Raw genomic sequence first — 17,454 nt, 5'->3', positions numbered from 1 at the left:
CCCCTAGTAAATCAGTTAAAAATATTCATACACAGTCCAATTCACTATTGTTAATTCCTTTTTATAGTAACTGCTCCTAATTCTTGCACATGTCTTGTATGTCAGCAAGTATTCATGTCGCTCGGTAGATTAAAAATTTATTTTAAACTAACTCTTGTTAGCTTATCACTTATTTATTTTAGAATGAGCGGTTAAGAAGAGTCTGGTCTTTTTAGGTAAAATTTTTGGTTTTCCAAATAATTTAAATCAAGTAGAAAATAGTTTAATTTTTTTAACATGACACAACGTTCAAGAATGTACTATAACAGTAACTAAATTTCAATTTTCCTTATATCATTGTTGTAGAAGAGTAGAAAATGTAGCAGTATCTCTACATTTCTTCAGCTTCTTTTAATCTAAAATATCATTTAATTTAAGCACTAATGTTTGTGAGAAGTATAGCAGATTATAATGTGTGTTCAGTAAAACAAAAATCATTTATCATAAAGTGTTCTAAAAAATTTATTTAGGATTAATCTGAAATAATAAATTTAGACTTTTCTCCTACTGAGTTGAGGGTTGAGGTGGTGTTTATAATGTATTGTATATTAATTTTATCTGTGCCAATCTTTCTTGAAGTTGTGTCATGTTAAAGCAGGTCTGTTACAAGAGATACCGAACAGAGTTGCTTTCTCTTCGTATGATAATATCCATATATAATCATGTGTTAAATTGACTGAAGGTATCATTTGCATCCCAATAAGCTAGATATGCTTACGTACAAAAAGTATGTTCAACTAACAGTGAAGAAGGAAACAGGAAAACACTTCACTCCATACTTTTCCCTGTAAGCATGAGTACATTGTTGGATATTCTTTCAGTGGTTGTTATCTGCATTTTGCATCCTGAACTAAATACTAATCTGCCTTCTATGTAAAGAATCTCAGCTGGTGTATAAGATTATTATCCCTTCCTCTTATCCACCATGTTTTTTCTGATGTGTAAATAGTATATGAATATCATACACAATCCTGGCAAAGGTTGAGGATGGAGAAGATAGCATAGCAGTAGTTTTTTCTTGGAGCTTGGTGGTTGAGACAGTGGTGGTAGACTTTACTAGGAACGCTGTTTCCTGTTGTGCAATAATCCAAAAGACCTGACTAATGACCATTGTTCCTATCAGTTGAAGATTGGTCTCCTACTTTTATCATGTAACAGCTGTATTTTTGGACATGTTCACAGGTTTCTCAAAGAAACTGTTCAGCTAGTGAATCAGAAATGGAGGTCAGTGTGCTGAATAATGAAGAGACTGTGGATACATCTCATCAAGAGTCCCCGCTACGATCTACGATAGCAGAAATAAATTCTGTTGTCTCTCGGAGAAGAAGACCTGTTAATCAGAATTTTAAAAGATCACACTCTGTTATATCACGTAATTAGACTACATTTTTTTTTTTTTAAAGTGGAATAGTAAAATGTATTGTAGATGCCAAATATAGGTCAAGTAACTGAAACCTACTGAAGAGTCAGGGATCTATTTATATGCCAGCACTAAGATTCTTTCTTTTCTAGGTTCATATTATAATGAAAATTGTAGTATAAATGCTGTAATCTTTATTTATTTTTAAAAAGGAGAGGACTGATTATTTTTAGTGATGTATGCTTGTGTTTGGAATTTATGAAACAGATAATTGAGGACATAGAATGTAATAAATATTGAGTCTAAAAGATTAGCAAAGAACCATTAGAAATGGAGAATAGCATCAAACCAGTCAAGTGACTAATGATTAAAAAGAAAAGAAATTTTGTATAACTGGTATTGGGTACCATTATTTACAGGTAAAAAATAATTTCTTCATTAATGTATTTATTGCAAGTTTTCTAAGTGTTGAAGATTATCTCTTGCCCATTTCAGTGTCTACAATCAACACATGTATAATCAGATTATTCATATTCGACAGATAAAATTAAAAAAGATCACAGTTTTTTTTTTATAGTGTCTCGGTAAGTAATATGTATGTATGCAAGACACAGATCAGAGAGTGCAGCCTTGGACATGATAATAACAGTAGTCCTGTACCGAAGAAACCAAGTGCCAAGAACAAACATTTACTTTGGCAAAAAACCATTTAATTAGTTTTCATGTAACCATATGGGTCAAGTTATTCTTTTATTCAGGTCAAGATGCTTTGCTTGTTCAATGTCACACATTGAATTAAGCATTTTTCAAAAAGTATCTTCATTTTTCCACCGATCACAAATCTGTTTTACACATTTTATTTATTTATTTTATTTCTTTGTAAAATCTGAAACTTTTTAACTTAAATAAAAAATCATACTTTATGCAACACTCATTTAAAAATACTATACAAATAAACTACAAAAGTAAAATGTGTAATTAGATAAAATTTTAATTTAACAGTTGTACTACTGGATTAGGATACAGACATTAACACTGGCCAGACTGAAGAATATTTAGTGTGTGTGTCTAGTAGTAGATTGAGCTTCTGCTACTACTGTCATGTCCCTGAAGTAAACAATAAGTATACTTACCATTACAATCATTAAAATGTCTGTTTACATTGATAACTAGGTTAGTGTATTTACTTGATTCACGTAAATGAATACCATTTAAAATGAAATTAAGTAAAGAAAGGAAGCAATTGTGACAGGGAGTTAGGTGTTGAGCTTTTCATCTAAATTTGTAATTGAAACTGTAATAATTTTCATTACACTGAAAATGACGATGAACTTATGTAAATTGTATCAATCTTAAATTTATTCAATGAACTTTTTTTGTGCCCAGCTACTGGTGATCACTATTGTCAAGATGCATTACACTCATTTTAGCAGTCTATCTGTCCAGAATGGGCATTAACCTCTTGAAATGAGGTAGCGCTAATTTTTGTAATCAATCTTGCCTTTTTTAAATCCATTAATTTTTTATCACACAAATTAAAGCTAAGGGTTACTATCTGGTGACCTCTTAGAACTTTGAATCACTGATGTTCTATTTGTGCATAAAATTCCTGTAGTATTCCAATTTTTTTATATTTTGATGTTCTAGTCGTGTTACAGTAATTATTTTCAGGTAATGAACTTATTTTCTTGTTTTTTTATATAAAAAAAGGATTACCTAAAATAAGTTTTGCAAAACATAATTGTGAATTCTGTAAACATAATTGTATAGTTCTCTATACAAATGCAACATCAGTTTAACATATAAGCTATTTCAGAAATAGGCTTAAAACTTTTGAATATTTTACTACTCAGTTACTCAACTTTTTGAGAATAGAAGTGAAATGGAGTTGCTCTTGATAGATAATAAAAAAGGTTAAAAAACAGCATTCAAACAGCATTGTTTAATTGTTTAATGTGACACTATTCTTAAAATCTAAAACAAGAAAAATGTTGAAAGAAAAATTATTAAAATATCCAAATTCAAAATTTCGGAGGAACAAATTTCAGATTCATTCAAAGTACCGTTAGCAATATAAGAAAATTTATAAAATGAATTTTGAGCTAAATTTCAGAAAAAAAGTTATAAATAGCATTAAAAATCATTCATTTTATTTAAAATCATGCACAAGTTAATTTTTACAATTTTCAAATCATCATCCTTCTGTTGTTTGACGGTTTTCTTTTCAAATATAAATGGATGAAACTAATTTGTAACCCTTTCACTGATGTAGTAGATCTACCACACACTTTTACTTTGGAAGCGCCCACTTCTATAGCTTAGTGGTGGGAGTTGGTTATAGCTACAGTAATCAGAATAGACAGTTTGTGTTCAGTATTATTTCTAGTTTATAACAGTGCAAGCCTCATTTATCCTCATTCTAATTATTAAGATGCACTGGACTTAAATATGTACAGGTGAATAGCTGATTCTACTTTTCTTTTATTACAACAGTACATTCTCAATACAAGTCTTTTCCATAGTTTTACTGATTATTTTTCTTTATATTTTTTGTTTTGATGCACTATAATTTTTAGGGGGTTTTTGGTAAAAAAACCAATATAACTTCAGAAAAAAATTGTGGAAGTGGTAATATTGTGATATCTATATCAGAAAGTTGTTACTGTATGTTTAGGAAGCTACCTTCAAGATGTTATCATATGAAGAGAATGAATTAGGTCATAAAATATTAAGAAAAATATGGGATCCCATTGAAGAAGAAGGAGTATGGAGGATAACATAAAACTATGGTTGTATCAAGATCCTGATATTATAGCCGCAGTAAAAGCAAGAAGGATAGTTGATTGCAATATGTGTTATGAAGGAACAAAACTAATAGTAGTAATGAGAGCTACACCAGAGGAAAGAAGACCACTGGGCTTGGAAAAATTAAGATTGTGTGACCAATTGTAAAGGACTTAAACCAACTGGAAGGTGGAGTTCACATGGCGAATGAAAGAGGGATGTGGAATAGGCTTATCTACAAGGCAAAGAATCTACTGAGATTCGTGGTGCCCCAGCAGTAAGTAATAAGGTCATAATGAGTCATAATTTTCCCCAGTTCATATAGTATGTAACATAGAGACTGTAATCTGTTGGTATTCCTATTTTTAATGGTATTTATAATACTTGTGATTATCACTTTACTTCACATTATGTATTAATTTTTATTTAATAGGTTTTATGTTTGTAAATTCCAGTTTATAATGATACAGAAGAGGTGATAAGAAAGAAGAAAAGAACAAGAACACACAAATTACATAAGCATGAATATAAAAAAAATAATCGAACCAAATCTTCAAGTCATTCAGATGCATCATCTGAGTTCTCAGATACAGATTAAGGGATGCCTAACATCTGCAATTTTTTATAGCACTCAGGTAGGTGTGTATGTTCACTAAAATATGTATATATCAAACTAAAATTAATAAAAATAGTTATACAGCTGAGGAATAATTTTGGAGACCATTGATTCTCTCTTGTAGAATATCTGGCCAACATTTTTGCGGTAGCAAATTAGTTGAATTCCAATGAACCCTCTTTGATAAACTATGCAACTAATTTGTCCTTTGCCAAGCAGTGTAGTATTCACTGAAACTGTAATTTTAATACATTACAAGTATGTAAACATCCCTTCCGCATTTTTTAGCCAACAATTTTATTTTCTTATTTCACATCTACCTGATGTTACCTGCATTTTATTGCTGCATAAAATGTTATTACTTAAGTTTTGAGATCCTGATAGTCTTTGAAATTCACATTTTTTATTCATAAATTTAGTTTATAATTCGTGAGATTACTTTCTTCTGTTAAAAAAAAAAAACAATAATACAATCTGTCAATATACAATTTAAAATTTCCAGGTGTATTTCAAAGTTTTAAAGTTATAAACTTATTGTTAAGTTTATTTAAATTTATAAATCCAGTTTTCTTTTATAAAACACACCTGTTTTATTTATGACATTATTAAAATCTAATTTGTAACAATGAAATGGATCCTCCTGTATCAGATACTTTTTTGTAAAAATAAAAAAACCATTCTTGTGATGAAGACGTAATTTTTCATTAAAAAAATTCAGTATGAGATCAATCTGTTAGAAGTTTCATGTACAGTTGACTCCAGTAATCTGAATTAATAATGAAGTACTTAATTTTATGAATATTCTAATTTTAATGACATTTATCAACACTTACTCAAATTTTTTAAAATACATTTTTTTATTTAAGAGATGAATAAATATTTTAGTTCAGAAAATTAGACCGATTGAAAAAAAAAAGACTACATTTTGTCACATCATGCTCCTACAGAAAAGACAAATATTCTTTAATAAAACTAGACACTTTAAAAGATTATATGTAATCAATTTCCGTGTTTTTCTTGTTAAAATCATTTAAAAATTTAATTCATTATGTGGTAAATTTTATTATTTTCAAATTTTTTATATTGTCCAACATTATTAAAAAAATGTATAAATATTCAGTATCTTGAAACTAATAAATAAACAGCAGTTATTAATGAGTTCCCCTCTATCCAGTGCCAATGGCCTGTTAGGAGGGCAGATGAGCAGGTAGAATTAAGGGGATTTTCTTGCTTTTGGAATAAGAAACTGGCTCTGAAGATGTTATAACCACACATGTTGGTCAACAGCATAAAAATATGAAAGGAAACGGGAAACCACTGCTTAAAGATTCTAGTGAATATCCTCAGTAGAATCATCATTGCTTTGTTCAATTTAAAATTATCCAGAATTTTAGAATTCTACCGGAAAAGATATTGAAAGAAATTAAGAAAAAGAAGTTGAGTGTGACATGATAATTTTCTATAACAGGTACATGGAATGACTGATCAACATAAGCTGGAAAAATACACATTGTAATAAAAGAAATTAAAATATTCTGTATTATCATCAAGGATGTTAGTGAAATGAGATGGCCAGGACCTAGTTTTTGTAGTGTTGAAAGTTGTAAGGTTTACTATTCTGAAACATCAATGTGAAGTCAGAATAATAGTTAAGGACTTAATTTCAAGACAAGTGGTTAACTTTGTACAATTTTGTTGGAAATGTGTTTTGAGCCCTATTCCATTAAATATTCAGGTATATGCTCTACAACTGATAGTATGAATGACAAAGTGACATCTCTTTATTTTACAAAAGAGCACATGATAAAGAGAATTGCAAAATACCAAACGATAGTGCTAACAGGGGATTTTAATGCAAAAGTTGGGAAAGGAAGGACTGAAATTATATTGAGCCACACGGTTTAGGAAAATAAAATGGACCCAGAGAACAACTGAGCCACTTTGCAGTAGAATACTAACTAGGTGTGTTGAATACGTTCTTTGATCTTCCTCCTAGATAGCAGTATGCTTAAAGGTCATTGATTCTCTTGACAATAATGTCTGGAATCAGATTGCCACTATTATTGGATATCGTTTTTTATAAAACTAATTATTATATGCTCTTTTGTTTGCAGATTTCTTTTTATTTATTGTGTTTCAGGAGAATAAAGACATCTTATTTCAATAAACAGTTGAAACGAATGTTACATATACATCTGTTCAAGATGTATTAGACAAGTCATCAAGATAATGATTCAAGTGTTGATGATTATAGTCATATTCAAGAAATGAAGTTTAACGTTTATGATTCTTATAGTGACTTTTATTTGTTTGAGTTTATACTAATTCAGTTCATTATTAATTGAATTTACAATTGTGATTGTGCCTAGAAAAGTAATAATTAAAAAAATTGTACTTTTTCTGTAATTAATATTATTTTTTTAATTTTGCATTACATTCAGAATAGTTCTTAGTCTTTTAATAAACAATGAAATTTTTAGAAGTTTATCTAATTGTTGCCTGCGTCGGATCTTATAATTATATAATATATTTTCAATAAAACTTCTTTCGAAATTGAGATACATTATCAAACAGTAAAAAAAAACCTCAATAAGGTTTTTTATATTAAATGCAATGTTCATTTAGCAAAATTTCAGTGATTAAAAATAACATCTATTAAAATATTTCTAAAAACAATGTATATGTTTTAATTATGTAACATATGAATGTTTTTATTAACCAAACAAAAAATATTAAAAACACAAATGTTCAATAATGTAAATTCTTTATAGTTTCAAAATTTGAGTCTATAAAAAATATGTAAAGAACCAATTTTTTTGTTTTAGTAAAATGTAATTTTTATTATACAATTTTTTTTATAATTTAAAAATTGTTTAATCTGGCAGCTGTTTTATGTCTATTATCCATTTCATTGTTTAATTTTGTAAAACTAATTTTCATAAATGTTAATTATTTTTTTAATTGTTGGTTGTATGTGATTTGATTCACTTTTTTTACAATATAATGGTAATTACTAAGTCAGACAATAAAAAATTGCTAATTGCAGATGGATTAATAAAAATTTTATGTAAAAATGAAATGGAAAGTGGTATTTATTACCTGACTATGGATGAGAAGTAATGTATTTGAGAATCCTTAATTCAGTGTTTCTTTTACATTACATTTCCAAAGAATATGTACAGATCTTTTAGGAATATGCATCAAAATCTTTTCTGAATCTTGTAAGTGACAATGAACATGAGACATCTGAAAGAAATGAAGTACCAGATGTGGATGTCTAGTGTCAACCAAAAAGACTGGAACTCTTGGCATATTATATATATATATATGAAATATGTATACTATTAAATACGATGTAGCAGAAATGTATAGTTATAAATATTTCTATCATTCTTTCTATATGTACTTTGACATAAAGATCAACTGTAGTGGATTTTGTGTAGTTAAGTTTTTGTTAATTGTACATCCTATTTGTTTGTATTGTTAGTAAATTTTATTTACCTGGTCTTCAAATCTTAAAAATTAAATATGTCAGTACACTGGCATTTTCAATGCCCGACACTTTTCTGTTTATATTTAGTATTTTAAACAGACTGATTTTTGTTGTTGTAGTTTATTATAGTTTTATTTATTGTATAACATTGTTAATAAGTTAAATAATCCAGTACGATATGAATCTTATCAAAATTTTTGGTACAAAGTTATTCATTTAAAGAGAATATTTATAATACTCATTTTGTTTCTTATATTTTGTTACTATAGTTATAATGTAGCAGAAGGTAAGATTTTTAAAAACAGAAAAATGTATCTGTCAGTGTAGAATTTCAGGCCTGCACTTAAAATGTCAATAAATTTTCCATTTTCCATTTCTGAAATCTAATAATTTTTTAGTGCACTATCATGGAATTTTCTAGTCACTACTTTTAGAAAATTACATTACTTTTAAAATAATTTTATTGACCTGTAGCCATCTCAAATTGCCAAGGCATTATGTTATTCATTAAACCACAATTATTTATTACTGCAGTGAATATAAAGTTCTAATGTTCACAGTTCACTATCTTTCTTTATTGTATTCTTTTGAATAAAAGGACAGGTCATTACAATTAGAATTGCCACAGTCTTAGTTTCATTTGTTTATTTTATTGTGATATTAAGTGGGTGATATTTGTACATATTAAAAAATAAAATTGTATAATATTTATCTATATATATTTTTAACTGATTTATCTAGTCATCCAAAATTTTACTTATTAAATTAGTACCCTGTGTATAAGCATTTGTTTTGTTTACTGTCCAATACTATTATCTTTATTTTTTTTACTTTTTTATATAAGTAGTATTTTTCTTTAATTAGATGTAGTAGAACATTAATATTGTTCATGTTTTGTTGCTACTTTGCACTCTTGTAATAGAATATATAAGTATTAGTGGGTTACATTAGTAAACATTCATGTTTATATTAGAATCTTTGTGCAGCATTTATAGTGTATGATTTGTGTTTATCTTTTTTAAAATTGTTTTAAATGTGCTGGATTTTTTTTATTGTTCATTTATTCAATATTAATAAAGATAATTTTGAATATATCTTCTCTTGTAAATCACCTTGTTTCATTCATCCTATCAATTAAAGATAAGATCATCATAACTTATCAATGGTAAGGTTAGAAAAAACAAGACCTATAACCAGTGATTTTTGTCTTTTAACCAGTTTCACTTCACTAACCTATGCCTTGCAGAAGTTTCATACTTTGAAACCTAATCATGGATTAGTAATTGAAACCTGTTATTTCATTCTGTATTAAATCCACTCAACATATTCTACTTAATTGGTTTTATGATTATTTTCTTTCTTGATGAATTAATTCACCACAAAAACTTGTTTTAAGTTGGTATGTGGGAATATGGCAATGTGATATTGTGGTGTAAGAAAAATGCCACGTCTGACCAGGATTAAAAGCCAGGACCTCCAGGTGAGAAGTCAGGACACTACCACACTGCCAAAGAGATTTTTACCAGTTACTTTTATTGAATTAACCAGTTTTAATTGAGATTAACCATAAAATAGAAAGCTAAACCTGAAAGTTATTCATTGTGACTGCTCAGTCGTTTGCAGAGAGCATGCGGCCAAGCTGTATAATTGCCTGTAGATATATGTGTGAAAACTGACAAGAGTCTGGTACACAGATGGCTGTCATCCACAGTGACATGGTGATAACATGAAAACATTGATTGTATTGGCCAATTAAGATTTAAACTCATAAAGACGGTGACCCTTACTGCACAGGGTGGGCAAGAAAGTTATGTTTTTAAACCTTTTCTTTCTTTCTTTTTCCTGTTTAGCCTCCGGTAACTACCGTTTAGATAATTCTTCAGAGGATGAATTCGGATGATATGTATGAGTGTAAATGAAGTGTAGTCTTGTACATTCTCAGTTCAACCATTCCTGAGATGTGTAGTTAATTGAAACCCAACCACCAAAGAACACCGGTATCCACGATCTAGTATTCAAATCCGTGTAAAAATAACTGGCTTTACTAGGACTTGAAGGCTGTAACTCTCGACTTCCAAATCAGCTGATTTGGGAAGACGCGTTAACCACTAGACCAACCCGGCAGGTTGTTTTTAAACCTGGAGCGAGCTTTGCTTTACCTTGGTCATCTCCTCTTTCAATCTGATTTGGCCAATAGTGGCCTCTGCTTCACATCTCTAAAGACCAGATACAGGTTCCCACATACTGTAAAGTGAGCAACAGGTTCCTTTGAATGATTGTTAATCAACAGTGTTTTAGCTTTACAGAGTGACTAATATGGAACAAGGTGACATCCAACGTAGGGGTTACCATCCTTGAGGTCTTTGGTGGGCCCTGGACTGGATCCACACTGACAAAAATTCATTATTCCTGGCATCAAACCTCACCACATGCAGGGAACAAGGAAGTAGGTAGTTTTGATCCATCGATCCCTCGGTTGAGAGTATTAAGTACACACTAATCGTTGATTGGCAGCTGGAAATCCTAGTGGATAAACAGAACAAAATCTTGTTTCACCACCCATGGTGGCATGGTTAGCAATTAGAGGGTGACTTTTATTTTATTAATAATCATGGATTAGTAAGAAGCAACGTTAGCTTTAATACAGGTGATGTTGTATATATAAGAATTGGAATATGTCTCAGTGATGAATTACTGTTCTATTGATAATAATTTGTGATATTTGAATATTAAAGTTAGGTTTAATTCTGTATTTGTTATTATCATGGTAATTAGATTTCCATGTTATAACTAGTTATGTTTTCTGAAAAAATTAAAGAAAATGATTTTGAATTTTGTGAAAATATTATATTAGTGTGTGATATTAACATAAATCTCCTTGAAAAAAATGATACATATGCTACATCATTGTTATCAACCTAAATTCTAATCAAATGAAACAAATGATTCATAGGCTTACTAGGTTAACTTATATAATACACTTATATAATACAATAAACACACATTGATAGAACATACCTTTATACCAATACTGATTACTTAATTTGTGAGGTCGTTAGCCAAATAAGTAAATCAAATACAACTTATTGAAAGTAGAGCACTTTGTAAGCACTAAATAGTAAATAATTGGCAATATATTAATTAATAGTAAAGATTTTAAAAAATGCCTATATGATTGTGTTAAGCCAGTCAATGAAAATCATGATAGAATGGATAATAGGATTAATATTTGATATCTGACACTGGTAAAACTTAATTGAAGTAGGTGTAGAGAGGAAAATCTGGTAGGATTGCAGCCCATAAAAATGAAATATTTAACAATTAAATCCAGGAAATTAAATGTATATGTAAATTTTATAAAATACCAGTGAGTATAATCAGCAGCAATATAAATTACATACAAACTGATTCTACTGCCTATTCATAAATAAGCAAAAAAATTCATTTAAATAAAAAATTATGTCTTTCCAAAAACATACTAAATTACTATGGAATACAGTAAAAGAGATGATTGGTACTGTTAACAATCACTTGCCAGATCAATTGTGATTAATGTTGAAACAACTAATAATAGACTGGAAAAAATTATTAAGCTGGAAGGGATTTTATAAAAACATTTTTAATACCATGAATTCAACAGTATGTATTACACAAATATCTAGTTTGAGGTGATATTCACGAGTTGCAAACCGTTCTACAATTAGATTGTTAGATATGGAAAATCTAAGAAAAATTTTATTTATTTGCAAAAAAATCTTACTGGCTTTGATAACATTACTATTTTTTTCTCCCAACCTAGGAGAGTGGACCAGCTAATGCATTGCACACCCTCAGAGGTTGCCTTTGCCTCTAACCTACCAAGACCCCGCGGGTCCCAGCTATGCCGTTCCCTGCAGGAGTCGTTCTCCCAATAGGTCGGGATTGGGTCTTTTATATACCTGCCTCTAACCGTACCCCCTCCCTAGGGAGGGATCCAGCCGGTCTCGGTCTTTTTTTTATTACCCACAAACTCAGGGGATCCCTGGTCAGTCATCAAGAGTGGTTCACCTCAGCAAACCACTCTCTCATGAGCAGAGCTACCCCTGTAAGACCCTACCTCCAGGTTACTCCGTTTCACCCAACAGCATCTCGTTCCTTGGCCTTTATAATATTTGTGACTAAGGTTGCTAAGGTTGTTGTTGTGTCACGATGTCCCATTAACATGTATTGTACAGTATTATCTGGTGTCAGTCCTTGAATGGCCCGTGTGTGCCTCAGTTCGTCCCACCAGTGACATAAGTATATCGTGTGTTCCACAGTATCTATTTCATCACGGTATTGGCAAACCGGTTCAGGCCTTCTGCCAAAGTGGTAGAGGTAAGTCCCAAACCCTCCCATCAACAACTGAGAGAGGTGGAAGCCCACCTCCCCGTGATTTCTGGAGACCCACGAGTCAATTCATGGAATCATCCTTCTTATCAAACAACCGGTATTTGAGGCTTGCCAGTATGTCTGCCATTCTTCCAACATCTGATTTCAGGCTTCTTTGCGCGGCACATCATGTCGTATCCTTTTCAACATCAGGACGTGAAGATGTACGGGAGGAACTCCCGTAATCAACTTGAGTGCATTCTGTGAAACAGTTTTGTAAGCCGATAGTATGCTTATATTCATCCTATGCTGTAAAGATGAGACCCGTTGAAGGTTTTGTTTTTTATCAAAAGCCTTTGTAACCATACACCTAAATATTTGACCATGTCGGTTGCATGGATGTTCAAATCACCTACTCAGACGATTATGTTTCAAAGCCTATGACAGCCAGTTAATGCTGTTGCTGCGGTCTTAGTGGGCGCTAACATCAATCCTTTGTCTGACAGCCATGCCTGTATTTTGATGAGCGTGGCATTTGCATACTCCTCCATTCTTGTTCAGAACACCCTGAAACCAGTAAAGCTATGTCATCCGCAAAGGCCACTAGTTCCACGTCTCCATCAAATTCAATACATAACACCCCATTGAAAGCTAAGTTCCACAGGAGTGGTCCAAGGACTGACCCCTGTGGAATTCCTCTGAATACTTCAACTGGGGCATCTCCCTCTTCAGTGCTGACGTGCATCATTGTGTGATGAAGGTAAGAATTTATAATACTTCTGAGATAGGGACTAACGTTTTTTCCAGTCAAGGCCTGATTGATAACCAGCCAGGAGAGGCTTCCAAAAGCATTTTTGACGTCTAGGAGAACAACCAATGGTATCCTCCGTCAACGCCGAGAACCACCTGCTCTTTCTCTGGCCCAGTTAATCATGTACTGCAGAGCGTCAACCGTGGACCTTCCTTTGACAAAACCGAATTGCTTGTGAGACAATCCGCCTCTCGTTTCCAGTTCAGCCCCGAGTCTGGTGACAATCATTCGTTCTAATAATTTCCCATTGGTATTTAACAGACATATCAGTCTGTATGTAGTTTCTCCTGGATTTTGGTCTTTGGTTTTGGAATCAAAACTAATCTTGTGTCTTTCCAATAGTCTGGGAAGCATGTCTTTTCTAGTGCCACACTGAATACGTCCAATACTGTCTGTACACTATTTCCTTAGTAATTTTGCCTGGAACTGAGTAAGGCCCTGGACACTTGTTGGGATGTAAGGTGGTTACCGCAGATTTAAGCTCATCAATAGTGAAGCTATTGTTATGCAGTACCGGAATTTCCCACCATTTGGTCTCTATGGCTGGAAATAATTGTTCCACCTTCTCAATCACCACGAAGAGGGGTGATATGTCTACCAAATCGGTCCATCACAGCTTTGTAGGCTTCCCCCCAAGGATCAGCATCAAGCTCAGCAATGAATTTCTCCCATGCGTTTATGTTAGCTTCTTTGATAGCATCAGTTAATGCCTTTCTTGTACAACGGCATTCTTCTCTCTTTACCTCATCCACTCAATCAGTTCTATGCATGTCCTGCTGCATTCTTCTCCTCAATGCAAGTACTGATACTCTTATTTCTGAAATTGCTGGGGACCACCAGTATACCCAGGATCTACCTGGCCCATCCTGCTGTCCTGCACATCTGCAGGCATTTTGCAAGTATTCAGAAAGATGTTCTGGGGTTATTTGTGTATTTCCGTCGAACATTTGTGAAACCTCATCAGCCATGTTTCTGGCTTCGTAGTCCATTGGCTTCTAGCATGGGATTCTGGTATATCTGGGCCATGTGCAAGCCACAGAACATTACTTGCAAAATTATAAAGGATAATTTTGATTGTTTTAGTTATGTTCCTACTTAATATTGTAATAAAGAATATTATTGCTTTGAGTAGTTTATTTTATGGAGAACTGTCTGACTGAGCTAGCTAAACATCTCTTGCATTACACCTATGCCAAAAGTGGTTAATGCTTCAGATTTTAGCTAATTATGACCTATTAATAAGTATTAATTGATTGTATAATCAAATAAATAATTATAATCTATTGGAGATAATTGAATATGTTGTACATCTATAAATTAAAGTGTTATTCATATGATTGGAATACTTGTCACATTATTCTGGTTTTTGGAAAAATGTGGTTTTGGAACAGATTGCAATTTTTACTTGAATGCTTTCAAGATAATCTTGAAGTTATAATTTCCTTTTTGTGGATTTAATGTGTATCTTTTAAATTATTGATCATGATTTATTTCTTTTAGCCATAGAATTTTGGTGTTAGAAGAATTGCTCTGAAATGGGTGGAGAGTTATTTTTAAAATATGTAATACATTATTCAAATAAATGTTGATGTTATGTGTAACTTTGATAATATTTGTAACAAATATGAAGTTCCACAGAGAAGTGTTTTGAGGCCTCTCCTTGTTTTATACATTGTGTTAGTACAATGTTTAAATATTATGATTATGATATTCATTTGCTTGCAGATGACCGGTTGACTATTTTTAAGTTTATCTGATATAGATGAGTTTTGTACTAAATTAAATAAAGATGTCTTGAATTTGTGTAATTATTTATCTAAAAACATATTACACAGTAATCTGTAAGTAAATAGACAGAAAACAATAAGAGACAAAGATCTGATTATATTATTGCAGGATGAAATTTTAAAAATTTTGGAAGATGTTAGAGATCAAATATTTAGGATTTATGTTAGATAATTGACTTTTAAAATGCATTTTCATTATTATATACAAAGACTAAATTAAAAAGCTGGCTATATTTTTGCAGAATTGGTATTAATCTAAGGTATAATCATATTTATTGGTATATAAAAATATTAGTGTGCCTTGCTTTAATTATTATAGCATACCTAGCAATTTTGAATAAATTACAGCTATTACAAAATAAATGCATGATAATATTAAATGTACTTTATCCAGTGCACATATCTGATGTACTTTTGTGGTTAGATTTCTTGGATATTAATAGTTTTATTAATTTTAATGTTGTTTTTATTTATAAAATGAAAATCAGGCTAATGTCAACTAACTGAAAATTTATTATTGAATAAGGATTTACTTAAATATGGTACTAGATCCAAAAGCAATTATTAAATAATGGCAGTTAAACATAAAAAAGCTCCAATTTATACTATAAGGGATTACATATATATTATAAATTACGTGATTTTCTTAAGAATGTATGTGTTATTAGGGTAAATGAAAGGTATGTGTTAGTAGCATATTCTTTTATTAATAAAAAAGGATCTGGGGGCAAAACACAGCTTCATTTAGTTTACTGTTGAATCTTGGCACAACTATTGTGACTCCATCTTAACTGCTATACTGTATTAATCAGATGTTTATATTTAAATCATATACTGTTCCTTTTACAAAAACTGTAGTAAAAATATTTTATCAAAGTTTTATTTTTTTATTTTATTTTATTTATTTATTTTTTCAGTTAAGTTAATTTCAATTAATTAATTAGACACGATTTCTATTGTATTGTCCAGTTGTTAAAAATTATTTTCTTTACTATGTAAAACTATTCACAATAATAGCAAAAGTTCCTAAATATAAATGAATTTAAGTAATGGTGATATGGGAAAATTGGTGAATTAAGTATTTCTGAACCCTGTAAGGCTATGAGAACTTGGTTAAGTAATTATTTATTATTGCATTGTAAAACTTTCTTAGTACAGTATATTTTTCTACTTTTTGACTTTCCAGAAGAGTGTACAGGCTGAAATTACTTTACATGAAGAATACATAAGCAAGACTCTGGAATTGGGTACATTTATTCTTCTAAATATTTAAATTTTATCTTTATAGATGCTTGTGTATATTACAAGCATAAATCTAGATATTTGCATAAATTTTGGTATGATTTTTATACTTTTGTGATAATTTCTCTGCTGCAAACTACATTGCGATTGGGTTTAATTTCATTGTATTATATATGTATGTATATATATATATATTTTTTTTTTTTAATAGTAGTAAAAGATGACTATTAATTGCACTGGTGACCACTTTATCACAGCAATTTAAAAACATTTGTTTTAACTTTTATATTCTTAAAATAAATGTTAGTTTTTAATTTATCTTTAAAAATTTGTCAAGATTTATAAAGTGATCTTCCTGAAGTTGTTATGATTTGATCAGAAGAATTTTATTTGTCATTACTCACAAAATTATAGCATTATCCACATTGCTAGTGTCAAAATAAGTTCTCTTTTCAATCACTGAAATTTTTTACTAAAATCAATTTTTAAAATTTTATTTTTTTACTGTCACAGTTGCATTTTGACTTTCATCTGGTACTTTCCTCTTTTATCCAAGTATGAATAAATATGATGTCAGGTATTTAAATATAGTGGGATAAACATAATTTCTTAATTCCAGTCTTGTTCTTTTACAGATTAAAATTTTTCTACCAATCTTATGTAATTACGTTGCCTTCTATAAAATTTCCTAACAAAATAGTTTTCCTTTCCTTTGAACAAAGTTTTCCCTGTAAATTGCACATTTATTTAATTACCAATTTACTTCATAATGTTTCATTTGATGCTAATATAAAAAATTACCTAAAAATATCTTCTTTCAGATAGTAATTTAACTGGCCACACAACATTTTGATTGCATTACTTATTATAAAGGACAGCTTCTAAATTTATTAAACAATTTTAATGTACTGTAATGAAGAGTTATAGTCAAATCATGACTGAGAAAACTTAACTAGTTACAGAAACAAACTA

At 30.5% G+C, this 17,454-nt stretch overlaps 1 pseudogene; it reads left to right on the top strand.

Moving 5' to 3' along the window:
• The first annotated feature begins 4,165 nt into the window (after nucleotides 1–4,165).
• Nucleotides 4,166–17,454, top strand: part of LOC142322588 (cytochrome P450 4C1-like) — a 47,053-nt pseudogene continuing 33,764 nt past the window's right edge.

This window comes from Lycorma delicatula, chromosome 4, assembly GCF_047948215.1.
Source record: "Lycorma delicatula isolate Av1 chromosome 4, ASM4794821v1, whole genome shotgun sequence".
Lineage (NCBI taxonomy): Eukaryota > Metazoa > Arthropoda > Insecta > Hemiptera > Fulgoridae > Lycorma > Lycorma delicatula.
This window is presented reverse-complemented; position numbering and strand designations above follow the sequence as displayed.